Genomic DNA, 18,722 nt, shown 5'->3' with positions numbered 1-18,722 from the left:
GAGGGCCTATTTGTATGATTTTTAAACTTTGTTTGTACATAGTCCTTTTCGCATGTTCCATTGCACGGAGGTTTTTTAAAAACACGAAATTGCCTCATTTGATCTCTGGATTCCTCTGCAAGGCAGATATCAGCAACAGTTCCTGATTTGGGTGAGAGAACTGAGGTGAGGCTCTTCTGAGAGGCACTGTGACTGCCCGCAGCAGAACTGTGCAGGGGAGGAAGGTCTAACGGCAGTCAGGTCTAACTGGCTGGCTGTGCTCTGCCCTTGCCCCTGGGCCACGCTGACTCCCCTGAGAAAGTCCGGAGAGATAATGGATGTGAAAATCCTCCACAGACTCCAGAGTGGAATATGAATGCAGGGGATTATTGCTATTATTTCTAGGGCAGGCTTGCTATAACCTCTTGTGGAATCATCTATCAACCAAGAAATCCTGTTGCTGTTCACTGAATCGTACCCCTGTGACCCAAAAGATAATGCATTTCCCAATGTACTTAACTTAATACTATGGGCTGACCTGGACCTTGAACTTAGCTGAGTGAGTAATATTTAAATGCAAAGCCCGACAGCTCCTAGCCGCTTTCCTCGACCTACGGCAAGCTGCCAAGTCAGTGGGGAAGGATGGTGGAATGTGGGGATGAATGGGACAAGGGCTGGTGGTGTCCCTCCAAAGACAACCCATGGCTTAGATTTATTTTTGATAGCCTGATGAAAGGAACATCTTTGTTCATTTTGATTATCAAGAGTGTTCCTCAGCACCTCCCACAGACACCCTTGGATTGTCAATTTCAGCCGCCCTCACACTGGGTCAGAACCATTCCATGTTGATTTAAAAAGCCAGTGGGGGATCAGATGACTGGAGTTTGATGTCCCAGTTCAGCAGCCTGCTGGATCCTCCCTACGCCTGCTAAAGGGAAAATGCTTGCTGGACACTTCTACAGGCCAGAGTGCGCGGGTGGGAAGGGGTGGAGTGTTTCTGCTTTCGTCTCTTAAATACCAGGTTGAAAATCCAATTGAACCATGCAATTAAGAGAGGGGAAGTTAAACATCATCATCATAAAGACCCTAATTTTGTAGACAAAAAACTAGAGACTTAGAATTTACCACACCATCTGGTGTCTAAATTCATCAAGTTTAGATGAATGTCTCACCTAAATCAGTTAGATGAGTCATTTTGCTGCTGAATACCCAGGGGTAGATTATCTGCCCAAGTCAAGGATGGTTCAAATATGCAAGTGTTCAGAAAAATCATTTCTTTTGTGCATTAAGACCATGAGTCAATCAATGAACAGATATGAGGGCCACTCTGCACCTGACACAAGGCTTGGAACTGTGAGGGAGACCTAAAATGTTTTTAGTGCATTGACAACTTCAAATCATGTGGTCAAAAACTTGCATAATAGTTGACTTATTGGTGGAACATATGCAGTGTTATTTAGAAATCAGGATCTTTTTCAGGTTATGCAAGCTTAACACAAAACAAAAACATATATTCTGTCTCTAGATCTTTAGGTTGGGTTTGAGAACATTAATTAACCAAGGTCCCTCCTCTGTGGGTTCTGAACCAATTGCAAAAGGTCCCGAGAACTATATAACTGTTAAAACGAAGTCAGTCCTATTGCTGGTGTGCCTTGGGTCAGACAGAAAAGCTTGGTGCCATGGCAGAAACAAACCAGGAACCCAATGCAGGACCTGGAAGAATTGAATCCCTTGGGGAAGGATGTGACCAGCTTGCATGTGACCCAGAGGAAGATGAAGTGGAGAAGACAGACACAAAGGCATGGATCCAGAAAGAAAAAGGGGAAGAAGAAAGGGAGAGACCCATGGTCCTATCACTCTGGTAGGAAAAGTCTCCCCTCCTGGTGAGAAGTGGAAAGAAGGAAATGCAGAGAACACGTCTTCCTACTTTCAAGGCCCAGGAAGGATTAAGCCTGAAGGAAGAAAGGATTCTTCCATACCTCTGAGGAATAAGAGTAGATCATTCTACGATGGACACTTGTATCAAGACATCACCATTCTACCCACAAATACACAGAATAATAATGTTAATCAAAAACGAAACATACAAACGGTGCTGGGAAGACTGGAAACCCACATGTCATAAAACGAAATTAAACCCCTCTCTCTCACTCTCCACAAAACTCAACTCAAAGTGGATCAAGGACCTATGTATTAGAACAGACACAATGTGCCTTCTAGAAGAAAAGGTGGGCCCAAATCTCCGTCATGTCTGCTTAGGAACCAAATTTCTCAACAAGACACCTAAAACATAAGAAGTAATATCAAGCATCAATACATGGGATGGCATCAAACTAAAAAACGTCTTCACAGCAAAGGAAACAATCAAGAACATGAAGGCAGAGCCTACAGAATGAAAAAAAAAAAAAACTTTCCCGCCTGCATCTCAGATAGAACACTAATCTCCAGGATTCAAGAACTTAAAAAATTTAACCCCAAAAGACCAAATAACCCAATCAATAAATGGGCATAGGAATAGGCACTTCACAGAAGTAATATGATCAGCCAACAAATATATGAAAAAGCATTCAACATCTTTAGCAATTAGAGAAATGCAAATTAAAATTACAATGAGATTTCATCTCACTCCCGTCTGAATGGTAACTTTCAAGAATACAAGTAACAATGAATATTGGCAAGGATGTGGGGAAAATGGTACACTCAGACATTGCTGGTGGGACTGCAAATTGATGCAACCACTATGGAAAGCAGTGTGGAGATTCCTCAGAAGACTTGGAATGGACCCACCATTTGACGTCCTATCCCACTTCTCCACTTAGGCCAGAAGGACTTAACATCAGCACACTACAGTGACACAGCCACATCAATGTTCATAGCATCTCAACTCACAGTAGCTAAGCTATGGAACCAGTCTAGGTGCCATAAACAACTGGATGGATAAAGAAAATGTGGTACATATACACAATGGAATAGTAGCCATAAAGAAAAATAAGATTGTGGCATTTTCAGGTAAATGGATGGAACTAGAGACTATCATGCTAAGCGAAGTAAGCCAATCTCCAAAAAATCAAGAGGTGAATATTTTCTCTGGTATGTGGATGCTGACTCACAATAGGTGGCAGGGACAGTGGGGAGAGGAGTAGAAGTTCACCAGATTGGACAGGGGGAATTGGGGGAAGGGACAAGGGTGAGAATGGGAAAGACAATAGAATGAATTGGACTTATTTCTCCTATATTCATATGTGTATACACAACCAGTGTGACTCCACCTCGTGTTCAACCACAAGAATGGGAAGTTATAGTCCATGTGTGTATGATATGTCAAAATACATTCTACTGCCACGCATAACTAAAAAGAACAAATAAAATTATAAAAAGAAAAAAAATGAAACACAATTTAGAGAAAAAGGTAGAAGCAGGTAGAAGGGAAAAGCCAGCAGGAGAAGCCATTGAGGAGGAGTGGAGTCCATGCTGCAGAGCTGGTAACAGGACGCAGACTCTCTGATTTTCTTTTTTGCTTTGATTTTATGTCATGGTGAAGTCCATGTAGCATAAAACTTGCCAGCTAACTATTCTTTAAGTGTACAGTTCACCTGATGCTATTAAGAAGACTAAATAGAAGTTGAAGACCAGAAATCTATAGGTTGAGAGAAAAATTAAGATGTACCACACCTGAGGTTGAAGGCTATGCTATAGGGGCACCAGGGAGGGAGGAGAAAACAAACACCAATTCTTTTCCATAGTCACAGCACTTCACTCTTGGTCACAAAAATTGTGTTTTTTTTTTTTGTTTGTTTCCATACAAAGGAACTAGGTGGATACTGACTGGGTTTCCTGAGATTTAATTTAATTGTAATCCCACCTAGAGATAACATCGCATCCCACAGATTCAGGGCTCAATTCGGTAGCCTGCACCCCTGGCCCATATTAGATGACAATTCCAGACGGTGGGTCTCCAAGTGACCTCCAACTCATCTCTGACGTGGCTCACTGGAGGTCCCATGTGCCCTCTTCACTTTGGATCATTAGCTAGCATGGCTTACTGAACTCATGAACACCCACTACATCATCATCTTATTATAAAAGAAGATAATTAATCAATAGCACAGGACAGGAATAGAGAAAGGGCATGGAGCTTCCATGAGCTGTCAGGATACCCCACCCACAGTACCCCCAGGTCTTCACCAACCAAGAATCTCTTCCTTTGGGGGGATTATGGAGGTTTTATTGCTTAGGCATGACTGAATCAATCATTGCCCATGAGTGACCATCTCAAACCCTCCCTTTGCCTTCCCCTGAAGTTAGATGGTGGGCAGCAAGTACCAATCCTCTAATTACAAGGTTGGCTCCCCTGGCAACCAGTCCCCTCTTGTGGAGGTCTAGGGGCTTTCCAAAGTTACCTCCAACACAAACTCAAGTGGAAAGGAGTTTTAAGGAATAACAAAAGGCTCTTCTCTCACCTGTATTGCTCTTATCACTTGGGAAATTCCAAGGGTTTTAGAAGCTCTGAGCCAGGGACAGTGATGAAGACCAAATCCATATTTCTTATTACAAATCACAACTTTGCAGGGAATAGAGGGGGTACACTCTGCTTTCTGATACCCCTGGGTTTAAATCCGCTTCTGGCACTTACTGGCTATGGGGATTTAAAGACTTGACCTCACTGAGTCTTTGCTTCCTTTACCTGTAATACAGAGGTATTTGGAGCAACACCATGTCAGAAAGCGTACGGGAGGCCCAAGTGAAGTGACGCAAGGAGCAGCAGCCCCGTCTCGGCTCCTGGGTGACCTGCATCAACTCTGAGGCCTGAGGCTGGCCCGGACTGGAGTCTTCATAAAAAACCATGGTATCAGTAGGTGGTGCCATGCCCCATGAGCTGTTCCATTTTCTCAGTCAGTAAGGGAAGTGGGGAAAGGAGCTAGCTTTTTGGCGTGGGAGGCAAAGGAGCTTCAAGGACAGCAGACATGTTGAACAGGGGAGGCCAAGGAAATCCACACTGTGCACCCTCTTGGGACTGTTGGAAGAATAGGTAGTCACTTTATTTACAGCATCATGTGTGAAGCAGAAAAAGTGACTCTTTTCTTACTTTAGGGTGGGGGATACTGCAGCAAAGATGGGCTCCATAGTTAAGGTTGAATAAATGCCAGAGGTTGCAATGTGGGTCTGATCCAGAGTCCTGAATGGACCAGAAGCTCTGCAATAACAATGGTGGAAATGGACCCCAAGACCAGATGGGCCATGACTTCAAATCTTAGCTTCATCACTATAAGTGGCATATTTTGAAAGAGACAGAAATGATCTGAACCTCAGTTTCCTCATCTGTGAATTAGAGAAAATATCATTTCACATTGAGACTATGGGCTTTAAATATAACCATGTTCACAAAAATACTTTGCAAACTGCCCTACCTAGTTTTGAGAGAGAGCTGTATTATTTCTGAACAGTCAGTGCTGCTGTGGATTCTAGTTGAGTGACAAGAAATTCTTCTAGTTTGCGTTCTGTGTGGTTGCATCTTTGAATCTCACCTTCTCACTCATCAAACACCTGAAAATGTGGAGGTACTTAGAATGACAGAAACGGAAAAGTCTGTCATCTAATTCAAAGCATCCTCTTCCCTGTAGCTCATTGGAAAGGAGGTGAGAGCATTTCTTTTGTTGGGTTTGTTGAGTTCAAGAGGGAAAAAGAGAGCTGCAAATGAGAGATGCAGACCTAAAACTGTGTCCTGTAGCATGTTTGCTTGGCTTTTGTAGTTGCTCAGGTAAGAATCCCTGTTCTCCATCCCCACCCTCTACATATTCATTCACATTTTTAGGGTCAAAGTTTCCCTTAAATGTTCATGCAGAAGAGATTCATCTCAGACTATTGTGGTTGGGATGTAAAGTGTCCTCCCAAGTCTTGGTCACCAGGGCAGCAATGTTCAGAAGGGGAGCTTTTGGGAAGAGATTTGGGTCCTGAGGGCTCTGACCTCATCAGTGGATTAATACTGGGAGGACCTAGTATTAATGGAAATGGGTGAGAGAAAATGGGGAGGAAATGGGTCCTGTGGATGTGCCCTGGAAGGAAATTTCCTGTTTCTGAGCCCCCACTCTCTCTGCTTCCTGGCTTCCAAGAACTGAGCAGCTTTGGTCTGCCATGATTTTCTGTATCACCTCAGGCCTAAAGCAATGGAGTCAGCCAACTTGGGACTAAAACTTTGTGTTAAGGTTTAGATATGAGTTGTCCCTGAAAAGATCCTGTTAAGGTAGGAATATTCATGGATAAAATGATAGGGCTAGGAGAGCTGTAACCTAATAAGTGTATCCAAGTTTGAACTGGGTGTTAACTGAAGGCCAGTAGGGCATGTATGGAGGAGGTAGGTCCCTGGGGACATGCCCTGGAAGGGTGCATCTTCCTTGCAGCTTCTTCTCCCTCTGCTTCCTGATGGGCAGTGAGGTGACAGCTTTCCTGCTCTGGGTCCTTCCCCCATGACGTCCTGCCTCATCTCGGCTCAGAACAATGGAGTCAACCATCTATGAACTTAGACCTCAGAAACCATGAGCCCAAATAAACTTCCCCTCCTCTAAGTTGTTCTTGTTGGGTAATTTGGTCACAGCAATGCAAAACCTAACTAAAACATTTCTGCTACTGTAAACCCACCAAATCTTTCCTCCTTTAAGTTGTTCATGTCAGGTAGCTTGGTCACAGTAAGGGGAAGCTGTCTGATACACAATCTTGCCCTATCACACTTTTGTTTATTTCCTCTATCACATTTCTTCACGTATTGTCTTAGTTTGTTGAGGCTGTTGGACAGGGTGACTTATAAACAACACAATTTTTTTTTACACACAGTTCTGGGGACCAGAAAGTTCAGGATTAAGGCACTGGCAAATTTGGCATTTGGTGGTGGCATATTTTCTGGTTCATAGATGGCTGTCTTCTTACTGTCACCTCATATGAAGAAGAGAGAGGGGCCTGCCTAGTGCCCCTTTATATGGGTCATAATCCCATTTCGGAGGATGGCAAGTACTTCTCCCCACACAACCCCATCTCCACACATTATCATATTCAGAATTATGTTACAACACGTGAATTTTGGGGGTGGGCACAAAATTCAGTTCATAGCACTATTTGAATTCATTGTTTTACGTGTACATTTTATTGATTACTATATTTCCCCCCAGGTGAGAAGCTCCATGAGGAAGTCTTATTCACCTCAGTATTGCCAATGCCTAAGGGTTAGGATTATAATGAAAACACAATAAATATGTTTTGAATAAATGATCTCCATATTCTGGAGGTGCTGGAGTGCAGAGGCCATGGTGATAGGGCCATTCCTTGCTAGGAATGGCCTCTGGGATAGAGAAAGGAGCAGCAGGACATGAGGTCCCCATTGTCTGAATGGGAGGGGTTGATTGTCTGGTTCTCCAGGACCAGGAGTCTGGTGGGGATCTTGGTCATAGGCTTACATGGTGGGCAGCAGACCTGTCTGCCGCGAGCTCCCTGTGGTACCGCCATGGGTATTCAAGACCAGCACACGCAGAATGCAGAAGCTCTGCAAGCTACAGCAAGGAGAATGGGGGGTGCTGTCTGAGATGGGGTGAGGGGCTGCTGAGAGAAGGAAAGATGGAGAAGAGATGCTGGAGGTTACTCAGTGGACCATCGAGGAGGTAAGGACAAAGACCCTTCTTCCATTGGTGGCCTAGAAAACAACTTTCAGAAAGTAAATGAAATCTTAAAACAGAAATTAAAACAGTGAATTTCTTGCCCCAAGCGTCTAACATGGTTTAAATATATATGTGTTTCTGTCTTAGGCCCTGAACACCTGGCCACTACCTCATTTGTCCTCACGACAGGCATTCCTGTGGCATACCCTTTGTATGGATGAGAACAATGAGGCTCAGAGTTGACCTGACTTGCCCAGGTTGGTAAAGTGGAACTAAGACTGAAGACCAGTCAGTCTGACTGAAGATCGGGTCCTTTGACATTATCGTTGACAATTGCACATAAATTGTCTACCTTTCAATGACATCAGCTTTTTGGCAGTATGAAGGAAACATTGTGGAGTTCTTCCGGGTTCTGTCTTGAGGTCACTTTTATTAGTCTCAACCTTACAACGTCCAGGGTGTTGATCTCAGTCATTTCCTTTGCATCATCTCCCACATCTCTGTTGCTAAGCTTCATGCCTCTGAGCCCAGCTACCTGCTGACATCTTTACCTGGCCGCCCTGTAGAAATTTAACTTGCCTTATCCACAACTGAGTCTGTCATTGCCTCCTTGACCCTTCTTTCCTGTGATTGTTCCCTGTGCTACCTGAATTATAGCCCCCACATCCAGCTATCCCAGTGGGAAATCTGAAAACTAGTCCTGAAACCTGCCTTCCTCCCCATATCCTGAAATGTCTTCCTGCTTAATCTTGTTTCAATATATTTTGTCCATCCAGACCGACACTCCTTGCTTGTTATTATTGAATACTAAAGCTGTTTCTTTTTCTCTTTTTCTTTTCTTTTCTTTTCTTTTTTTTTTTTACTGGTCTTCTTATCACTATTATCAGCTGTCACAAACCTTAATCAGTTACTACATTAAGAAAACACTATAATGAAAATCTATCACCCTCTGTTCTCTTTTCCTACTCTGAATTTCTATAGCCTTTGATAGATATTTTCTTCTTTTCTGCTTTAAAAAAATGCTATCAGTGTATCTTATCTCATTCCCTAATTCTTTGCTTCATGTCTTCCATGAATTTTTAAAAAGAAAATTTTCTTTAACTTCCTTCATACACTAGTCTCTGAAACTAACATTATAAGGAGGTGTACAATCTAAAAAATATATTTTTACATATATTGTTTCATTACTTACAACACTGTTGGCAGGCAGAGAGAATTAGCCCATCTTTGCAAGAAGAGACATGGGCTCCCATAGAACAAAGGTATTGTCCAAATTCACGGACAGGGAGTTCCATGATGTGCACTGGAGCCTGGAACTTCAAATCTTGAAGGCAGGCATCCCTAGCACTTTATGCCTGCTTTTACCATTCTGATACATCCTAACACATTGTCAATACCTAGGGATCTCTCACTCCATCCAATCAGGATGAGTGGTGTTCAATCAAAGGCTGGCAGGAGCAGAAGCATAGCACATTATACAGTGGAGTCTACTAGTTGCAAATATCCAGTAAGTGAGTGAGTGAGTCAGTAAGGAAGCCCTTTCATCATCTTGGCTATTGACCAAGTAAAGGACCTGACTGGACCTTCTCTTGGGGTTTTAGGGGTTTGTCTGTCTCACAAGACAGACCTGAATACAGAAGTGAACACTGCTCCTCATTCTTCTTTGTGTCGCCAATGCTCAATACAGACATGGCGGATCAATATGCAGTTATCTACTCTAGGAATCAATGCCCTGAGATTTAGAGATGGAAAGGAACTTTGAAGAGTTTCTTTGTGAACCACAGTACCCTAAACTTCAGCTACTAGGTAGCGATAGTTCTGTGTAATACATTGCACCTTTTGCCACAACGAGTCTTCTTTGTACTCTCATTTATTACATATTTCCTTCTTATTTATTGAATTTTATCACCATTACAGGCTTTCTAAGTAAAGAAAATGAAGCTTGAAGACATCGGCAGGTTTGCCCTGTGCCTCAGGAATGGGATTTCTTAGGAATTAGTGTCAGAGCTGCATTTGAACGTCAGCCACTGATTCCAGATTCTGGGATATGTAGCCAGGCCTTTCTGCCTTCCTATCTAAGGCCCCTTCTGTTTCTCCAGCAAAGGAGCCAAGCCGAGGAGACTGTGGATGAGGAGATAACCAGGTGCCTGCAGCCGTCCGTGAGGGGAATGCAAGAAGCTTTGTGGGGGAAGCTTTGCAGTGCTTCTTGCTCCGAGGAGGGAGCTTAGGAGAGAGAAAAATCAGAGGAGTCTCCTGGGATGTGAGCTGGGGGAGATGGTGGGGCCAAGGACAGGAGGGGAAGCCATACCTATTTCTCTCTGAACCAAGCTGAGAACACTGGCCATGCATTTCAAGTCTACATTTTGGAAGAAAAAGATAATGCCCTCTTAAAACCCTTCTCCCTTCCATTTCAAAATGAAGGTCGACAGGAGAGAAGTAGCATCAGAGATGCTAATGAAAGAAAACCCCAATGACTGCAGAAGCAATTTAAAGATTTGCCGGGATTTGTCGAGGCCCCTGTGGCTGTACCTTCTACTTGCAATTCCTCCTCAGCAGTCTGGATGGGGAGATAAATACATTTTTTTTTTTTTTTTTTTAAAGCACAACATTCAGGCACTTTTGAAACTAGGGAAAGCGGAACCTGGGAGGCTTAAAATATTAATCATGTAACCAGGCTTGCCAGAGAAAGGAGGATGGCATTTTGCAGGTGTAACACAGAGAGAAAATCCCCTCCAGGAGCGAGTGATACGGAGGTGGATTTCACGCGCGTGTGAACCAGGCACAGACAGACAGCTCCGTTCAGCCCCAATGCAGACCCGGATCCCAAGGCCCCTCTTTAAAGGGAGAGCCACAGGCCAGAAGATGCCGGAGGACACTGCTAGACCTCACTGGAATATCATCGCACGGCCATAGGCTGAGTCCAGAAACACTGGTGACAGCTGGAGGGTGGTCAATTAAGAGATCGAGCGTGTGGGTAGTGAGTCCACGTTTTATCTCCTTTGAGCTCTTTAGTGGCCCTCCGGAGTAGCCCAGCGAGAGTTCTCTTTGTTATCCAAGGACCCAGGCCTGTAGCCACTTCCTGTGGCCCCTTATCCTCAGCCCCAGAACATCCTCTTCAGCACCATCTTCAGAGTAGCCCTGTGCACCAGCGTGGTTCCCAAATCCGAGTCTGTTCTGCTTCTGTGTTTCCACTACAGAGGGGGAGTCCATAGGGATTACTGTCGAATTAATGATTTTAAAGTGATGGAAATAACCAGAATCTCAGTGGTGAAGACGCAACCAAGACTCAAGAAATTGAGAGTTCTTTAAGTTCAGTTCTTGGTCTTTAGCTCTTGTCATTGTCCTGCGATGTTCCTAGATGTCTCAAGGACTTGGCACTCTGTTTTTGTTCTTGCAGTTGTACATAATTTTCTCCTGCCTCTTCTCCTCTGAAATGTGTACCTTGTTTTTTTTTTCTGCAGGGGGCCGTACTCAGGGGGACTCTATCACTGCACTCCATCCCCAGATCATTTTTTTTTTGTTTTTAATTTTGAAACTCAGGTCTTGCTAAGTTGCTGAGGCTGGTGTCAAACTTGTGATCCTCCTGCCTCAGCTTCCTGAGTACTAGTATTATAGGTAAGTGCCACTGTGTCCAGCTGCACCTTATTCTTTAAATAGCGTGAAAGAAAGTTGACAAGAGTGACTCTGTTTTGTGACCCAGACTTTGCCTCGTGCTTTGGTGAACATTCCATGAACTTGCTAACATGCCCGAAGAAAGTTTTTGCTGAGAAGCAACATCCCGAAGATGGTATAAGCGAAACTCTCTCCTAGGATAGAACAGAGGCATGGTGAAGCTAGTCTGTTGCACCAAGCTATAGCTGTCCATCTATCCCCCACTGATAACTTTTCAGAAGCAATCTCTTGAATTTACTTAAACATCTCTCTTTAAAATCCTTGAATGGACCTTTGAAACCTTTTCCTACAGGGTCACATTGAGTTTTATACTACAGTCTGTGCTCCTTGAATTTCAATTCTAAGACCTCAGATGAATGACTCCTTAACAGATCGTCTGAACCTCTTTGGATGATAGGAGAGCAAGCAGCTTGCTACTTCTTGACCTCGTCCACAGTCTGTTTCAGCTCTCTACACCCTATCCTCTTTGTTTCCCCCTCTTTGAATGTCTGAATGCAGCTTGCTCTCTGAGATGAAGCCTTCCACCCCTCCTCTCCTTTCCCATACTGCTGGAAGAACCTCTAGGTCTCTGTCATGGAACTACTCACCTTCATCTTAGGAAAACTGTGCTCTCTGGACTGGAACTTCAACTCCAAGACCTAGTGTGATGTCTGGCACACAGTGGGTGTCCACTTTCGGAATAGTAAATGGATTTTGCCTGTGTGTAATAGTCAAGTCCTCTCCTGACTGCCAAATGCCTTGATCATGTCAAAACTGCTTTAGACTCTCTGACTCAGGTTTGGGTTTCTATCCATGATCTGCTGAGTGGTGGTAGACCCTTTTCTTAATTTTCCTATGCCTCAGCTTGCTCCCTTAAAAAGTCCATGAGGTAAGTGTAATTAACCTCACTTTGTGTTTGTTTTAAGTATGCATGTGTTGTGTGTGTGTGTGTGTGTGTGTGAGAGAGAGAGAGAGAGAGAGAGAGAGAGAGAGAGAGATGTTTGCATTGCATAGTCTTTTTCCCCAACAGAAGCATTCCCATAGGAAAAAGGAGTAACTTTGGGGAGATGCTCCTAGAAGCTACTAATTTGTGTTTAAGTTCTGAGCTTGGCCCTGATCCACAGTTCGATATTTCAAAGAAGAGGCCAGAGTGGGTGGGGTTATCTAGGGAGGTTGAACAGAGTGGGCAGAATGTTCTCTGGGTGTTGGCCTTGTCCATGCCTGATCAGATACTGGTTTGTCTGTAAGCTGAGCGAGGGAGGGCAGAGAAGGGTACATGAGATCCACACGTCTTTAAATCCTCAGGCTGCTTTCTCATCTTCAAACTCTCAGCCTTGAGCCAAGCTTCATTGAGGGATGGGTTTGCTTGTCTGTTTCCTTGTGCACACTTTTGTGGTCTTGTAACAGAGGTGGCTTTGTTACCTAGTCCTAGGTTTGATCACTGGTGGCCTGGACCTTGCTTCCCATTACTCTGACTTTCAGGGCCACTCTTTTCCACATCCCCATTCCTTCAGAGACTCCCATGTCGGAACATAGACAGACTTTTTTTTTTTTCCAGACCTCAAGTGATTTACCACAAGTCCAGCTACCCGCACCCATCCATCTCTCCTCTCCAAGGATAAATCTAGAACAGCCACACACACACACACACACACACACACACACACACACACTTACTTCAGATTTCTCCCACATTAGAACCAGATGCTTGTTAGTAAAGTCCCAGGAAGTGGTAACCCCAAAACCTTTCACCCTTCTCTCTCCTTCCAATTTTCCCTGAGTAAAGACCCAGAGACCTGTCCTTGTCAGCCCCCCAGAGAACATCTTGCTGCAGTACTGAAGACACAACCAACACAGACCAAAGCACAAGTTAATGGGTCATTTGTGCTATATTCTAACCAACAGCGAGAAATGCACTTGACACAAGGAGCCAGAGAGTTCAAGTCCTCACTTCCCAGTTCCTTCGTTTCCTAGCAAACCTGAGTGAAAAGTTAAACTATCAGAGGACACTTGCTTGGTGGGAAGGAAATCAGAGTTAAGGCGATTTGTTGTATTGGGGAGTTTAGGATGTCATGGGATGGTCTGATCTCTTCAGCTTCCATTTGGGATACTTTTGACAAATGGGAATGAAACTGAGTTATTTCTTTCTTTCCTCTAAGAGCTATGATCTCACAAACCTCAGTTGGTAAAATCTAGATCTCAGAAAATGAAGGGTTAAGGGAAAAACAAGCTTAAAAATTTTCCACTAAATACATTGAAGAGATAAAGCAGGCACGTATTCTAAAAAGCATCCTCTTGTTTAGCAAGACGATCCACGACTGTGGAACCCTGCTCACATACATAAGCCCCTCCTGGATGGCTCTCTCCCTTGTTCAGTAAATATCGCTGCAACACTGCAATCTGTGGAGACTGAGTATTTCACCAGCTCTACGTTGTGCAGAGCAAACCTCTCTTTCAACTTTATTTATTTATTTATTTGGTGCTGGGGATGGAACCCAGGGCTTCGTGCATGCCAAGCACACACTCCGCCACTGAGCCGCCCCTCTGCCCTCCTTCAACTTTTTAAACCAGCTCTTTCTTCCTGCCAGGCTACTTGTTGACTTTTGCACACACACACACACACACACACACACACACACACTCACACACAGAGCTTTTTTTTTAAGGTCTCAGAAAAATATCCAGCCATTTCATGCGTTCCAAACACATTGGTTGCCTCTGGTTCTCTGATGGATTTTAGATGTGATAATCAGAGAAGGCCAAGTTATGCTTGAGCAATGAAGTGAGGCAAGGAGCCATGCAAAATGTGGGGAAGGAGAATCCCAGACCAGGAGAACAGCCATTCGTACAAGCAGCAAGAAGCCCAGGGATACAGCAGGACTGAGGGAGGTGGAGAGAGGTGGGTACATTTGTGCTGGGCTTCAACCCCACAGGGTATGGATCATGGAAACTGTTTTGGGGTTTATCCTCAAGGTGACCAGCAGCCACTACAGATGCCAATGTGCTGGATACCCTGCCTGCCCGTGGGTAGGACATGTTTCATGCTGAGGTGTGTCCTCTGTGGCTCTCTTTTTGTGTTTCCCTGCTGGTCAGCCTCCTTCTGACCAAAATAATTTTTCTCTAGATGCCTTAATATCTTCATTGAAGTTGGCCCTCATCCTGTTGCACTGGGCCCTGCCCTGTCTTTGCACATCTTGATCTGACTGTACTGATTTCCTGGCTTAACTCTTGGGAGGATAATCTCTTTGTCTCATTCCTGGTTCTTGGGGAGCGTGTCGCCATTACCTTCCTTCCCACATCGCAAGAATATAATCTTGCACGCAGTTGCTTTAGGGACTCAGGCCAGCAGCAATAACAAAGATTTAAAAAGAATGCTGTTTGGAGTCCAGGTGTGTTGGGAGTGCTAAAAGCAGAAGTCAGACTGAAAACACTCAGTATTCTCAGAGAGAGAGAGTTAGAAATAAACACTTACGTCATCCCTTCCTTCCCCTGCATTGACGCAGTCCAGACGGGTGATGGCCCAGTATTTTGGATTCGTCTGGTTTTCTCATTAATTCTCCTCTCAATCCTGCTTTTATTATCTACAATGACAGCAGCATGCTATCCCTAGGCAGCTTCTAAAGTCATCTAACTGTCATTAGAGCAATAAAGACTCCTATCTTTCTGCACAGTAAACAAATTAAACTGCTCCGTGATATCTGAACCTCTTGATGCAAGCAGTATTGTCATTGCTCTGATTTCTATCCAGCTTTGCAAGCCTACTGTGTGACAGTTGAGTCTGGTTGCTTTAAAATACATTATTTCATGCAACCTTTGCAGCAATACTTTCGAGGACCACTGGCCATATCTTCAGAAGACAGGAGTCTCAGAGTGACAAGCTCCTTGTCCTACTCAAAGTCTATGACTAGTCAGCCCTGATTCTAAGCCAGACCTGCAGGTCCTGCATCCCATGTTACCTGCTCTGGGCTGGCCTGGATGTCTGCCTCTCGGCGTTGCTCCCTCTGCACTGAGGAATATGTTCACTTTTGCTTTCTCTCCTTAGAGCAGGCCTTCAAAATGTTGCCAGACTCCAACCAACTTTTCCCTTTTTTGTCACTCTTATTCCCTGGAGTAACAATGTCAGAAGGGACCTTGGAGATGATTTTCTCTAGACATTTCCAATCTTGAGTCCCCAGATGGTAGACTTCAAGCTATTTTCTATATTTGAAAATATCTAGTTAAATCATAGCGCTGATGTTTGGTTTTTACAACTCAAATAGGAACAATTATTACTTGATAAATTTGAGTTCTGGAATAGAATGTTTGAAAAAGAGGGGGTTCATGGTGGAGTAACTGGAGTAATTTATAAACAACATGATTGTTGGTAGAAAACTCTGCGTAGCACACCAGGCTGGTCTCACATGTTTTTTAGTAGATGGCTTAATTGATTTCCACCATGAGAAGAGGGCCTCACTGAGGCATCAGGCCTCACTGGTCTAAGGTGACTTTAAAGTTTAGTTTGTCCAAAAAAAAAAAAATCTATGTCACACCAGTCATTAATGGGCACTTAACTGTTGTCCGTGAATCTTCTTCCAGTTTAATAGCACAGACTATTAAAAGTTCATGCTTTTCAGTCATTTCTGCACTTTGGTTCCAGCTTTCTGGAGCTTCACAGAATGATTCCCATCAGTCTTTCAAGCATGCACTTCATGCACGAGGTGTGACTGCTGTGGACTCACTGCCAGATATGTGAGCCCAGAGAGGAGGCAATGGTCTCTCTCAGTTCAGCACACAGACCACGACCCATGAGCCCACCATCTGCCCTAAGGAGGCCCTTTGTCCACTGCTTAGGCCACAGGCCCTAGGGCTTTGAACTGCAGGAAGCAATCGCTTCAACTTCTGGCTGTGTACTGGGCTGCTTCTTTCTAGAATATTCTCTTTCCCACCGTTTCCCCCCATCTGCCTTCTCTGGGACCTGAGAGTGTTGCTGAAAGCTCGGTCCTTGCCCCCGATGCCAATCCAATACCAAGGACCCGGTTTTGAGAAAAAGGGAAAAAGAAGGTTTCTTGCTTTAAGAGCAAAGGAGAAACACAGGGGACTCCTGTCCCAGAGGCTCTGATTCTGCCCATCATGGGGAACAGGGGGCTTTCATAGAGGTGATTCAGAGAGAATAAGATTAGAGAGGCGAGATCAGGAAGGGGAAGATCAGGGAAAAGGAGATCGGGGAGGAGAAGGTTAGGGAAAAGAATGTCAGGGAAAAGGTTGGGAAAAATAAAAACCATGTAAGTTTCAAAGTGACAAGGGGTATAGTCAAAGCATCGAGTGAACCCCTGTTACAAGAGCTTTCCCTGACTGGACAAAGCCTCTGGCACCTGCTTCCTTCTCTCTGTGAGTGTTTCCTTGTGTGTAACATTCACTTACAGTGGACTATTTCTCTCTCCTTACCAGGACTGTGGGTTCTGAGTGGCCAGGAATGAAATTCTATCCTCTGACTCCCAGTGTCTAGCACTTCATTGAGGCTTGCAGTGTGTGCTCTGTGAAGTGCAGGGATCAATGAACTTTGCTGTATCCAAGTTTCAGCCCCTCCCGTCTCCCCCCAACCCCCACAGAGGTTTCTGCACAGCACCGTGTGGACCATTCCTATGTGCTTATCCAAACCCGCCTACCAACCCCTCAAATTTCACGCTGGTGATGGGAAGTATAATGTTGAGAAGAGAGGACAAGAGATGAGGGAGGGAGAGACAGGGTGACAGAATCCCATCAGAACAAAGAACTTCCGCTGCTAGATGAGGAACTGAGACCAGGAGAGGAAGGGCACCCACCGAGCCACACAGGAGAGGGGGAACTTGTTCCGGGCTGCCGACCCTGTGTCTTTCCTCTGGGTGGTGAATTGTGCTCTAAGTGCATCTTCTGCACACAGACAAAAGCGTATTGACTCCTTTCCAAACACGGCAGCCTCACTGTCAGAGTAAGGGGTCATTGGTCAACATTTTAAAAATGATTTCTGATTTAAACGCAGCCTCTCCTTACCGCAGTGACTCAGGCTGATTTTGCAGGCGGCATGTGTTCCTTAAAGAATTCTCATCCGATCTGTTCCCTGTTCTCCTAGACTGCATAAGGGTGATGATGAATTCTGTGACTGGATCCCAACTTCCCGAGGCCCAAAATAATCACTGTTCTGTTTTCTATGGAAGATGAAGATATATATTAGGATTTTAACATTCTTTGAACATCCACTTGAAAAACAGGAGACATCCGCGGCAGGTGGGGCTTGCAAATGATATTTGTAATCAGATGTTCATCCAGAAAGTAATTAACTTTAGCAGTGTCTTCCCTGTAAGGCCCCAAGGGCTTCTGAAAAGACTTGCTCCCTCCCAAGTCTCTCTGAGCACGCTTTGTGTCTGCCTCCCCTTGGCTTGCAGAGCCCCTGGGGACGATGGGAAGCAAGTCGTGCTGATAAGAATGAGAATCACATTTTGGTGACTCAGAGCTGCAGAGCAAGAGGCCCTTCTTCCACATGGCCTCTTCCACCCCTCCCTCCCTGGGCACCTCGAGGCTGTGTTTTCCCATGTTTGTACTTAGCTTAGAGTTCTGCCAGCTTTTCCGGTTTGATCTGGCTTTCTGCCTTGGCTTTCTTGCCATTCCTTTTAGGAAATTCAAAGGAGGAGAAACTAAGAATCTGTCTTTGAAGGCAGAGAGACATGAGTGTAAGCCAGACTCTGCCACTTTCTAGCTGGGATCCTGTGGGCAAGCTGCAACCTCTGCATCCCAGCTTCTCATCTGTCACCTGGATTGATAGGCGTCTGTTGAGATGGTTCACTGGAAAATGCCCAGCTTAGTGCCTGCCTGCCAGAATCTCTCAGCAGAGTATTTATATCATGTATAGTCTCTATCTGGTCTCTCATTTTGGAAAAAACAAGTTTGGATATTGATTGACTAGTGTATTAGCTCCCTTGAGGCTGCTATAACAAACGTGCTATAAAATGGATGTCTCAACAGAAATTTATAAGCTCATAGTTCTTGAGAATGTAAGTCCTCTGTCAAGGTGTGCTCCCTCTGAAGCCTGGGAGGACCCCTCCTTGCCTCCTCCACCCTCTGGGTTGCAGGTGATCTTTGGCTTTCTTTGGCCAGGCTCCACCCTTGGTGGTCACACAGAGCTCTCCCCAAGTCTCCACCTCTACATGGCTGTCTTCTTAGCAGGACACTAGTCATATCAGATTAGGGGCCCACTCTGCCAATTTGACCTTATTTATTTATTTATTTGGTACTGGGAATTGAACCCAGGGGCACTTAACCACTGAGCCACATCCTCAGCCCCTCTTATACTTTGAGACAGGATCTCACTCAGTTGCTTACAGCCTCGCCAAATTGCTGAGGCTGCTGGCCTTGAATTCATGAGCATCCTGCCTCAGCCTCCTGAGTCTGGCATTGCAGGTACTCACCACTGCACTTGCCGACCTCATCTTAGCT

This window comes from Sciurus carolinensis, chromosome 10 (genome assembly GCF_902686445.1).
Source record: "Sciurus carolinensis chromosome 10, mSciCar1.2, whole genome shotgun sequence".
Lineage (NCBI taxonomy): Eukaryota > Metazoa > Chordata > Mammalia > Rodentia > Sciuridae > Sciurus > Sciurus carolinensis.
The sequence above is the reverse complement of the archived record's forward strand: the minus strand, read 5'-3'. Positions refer to the sequence as shown.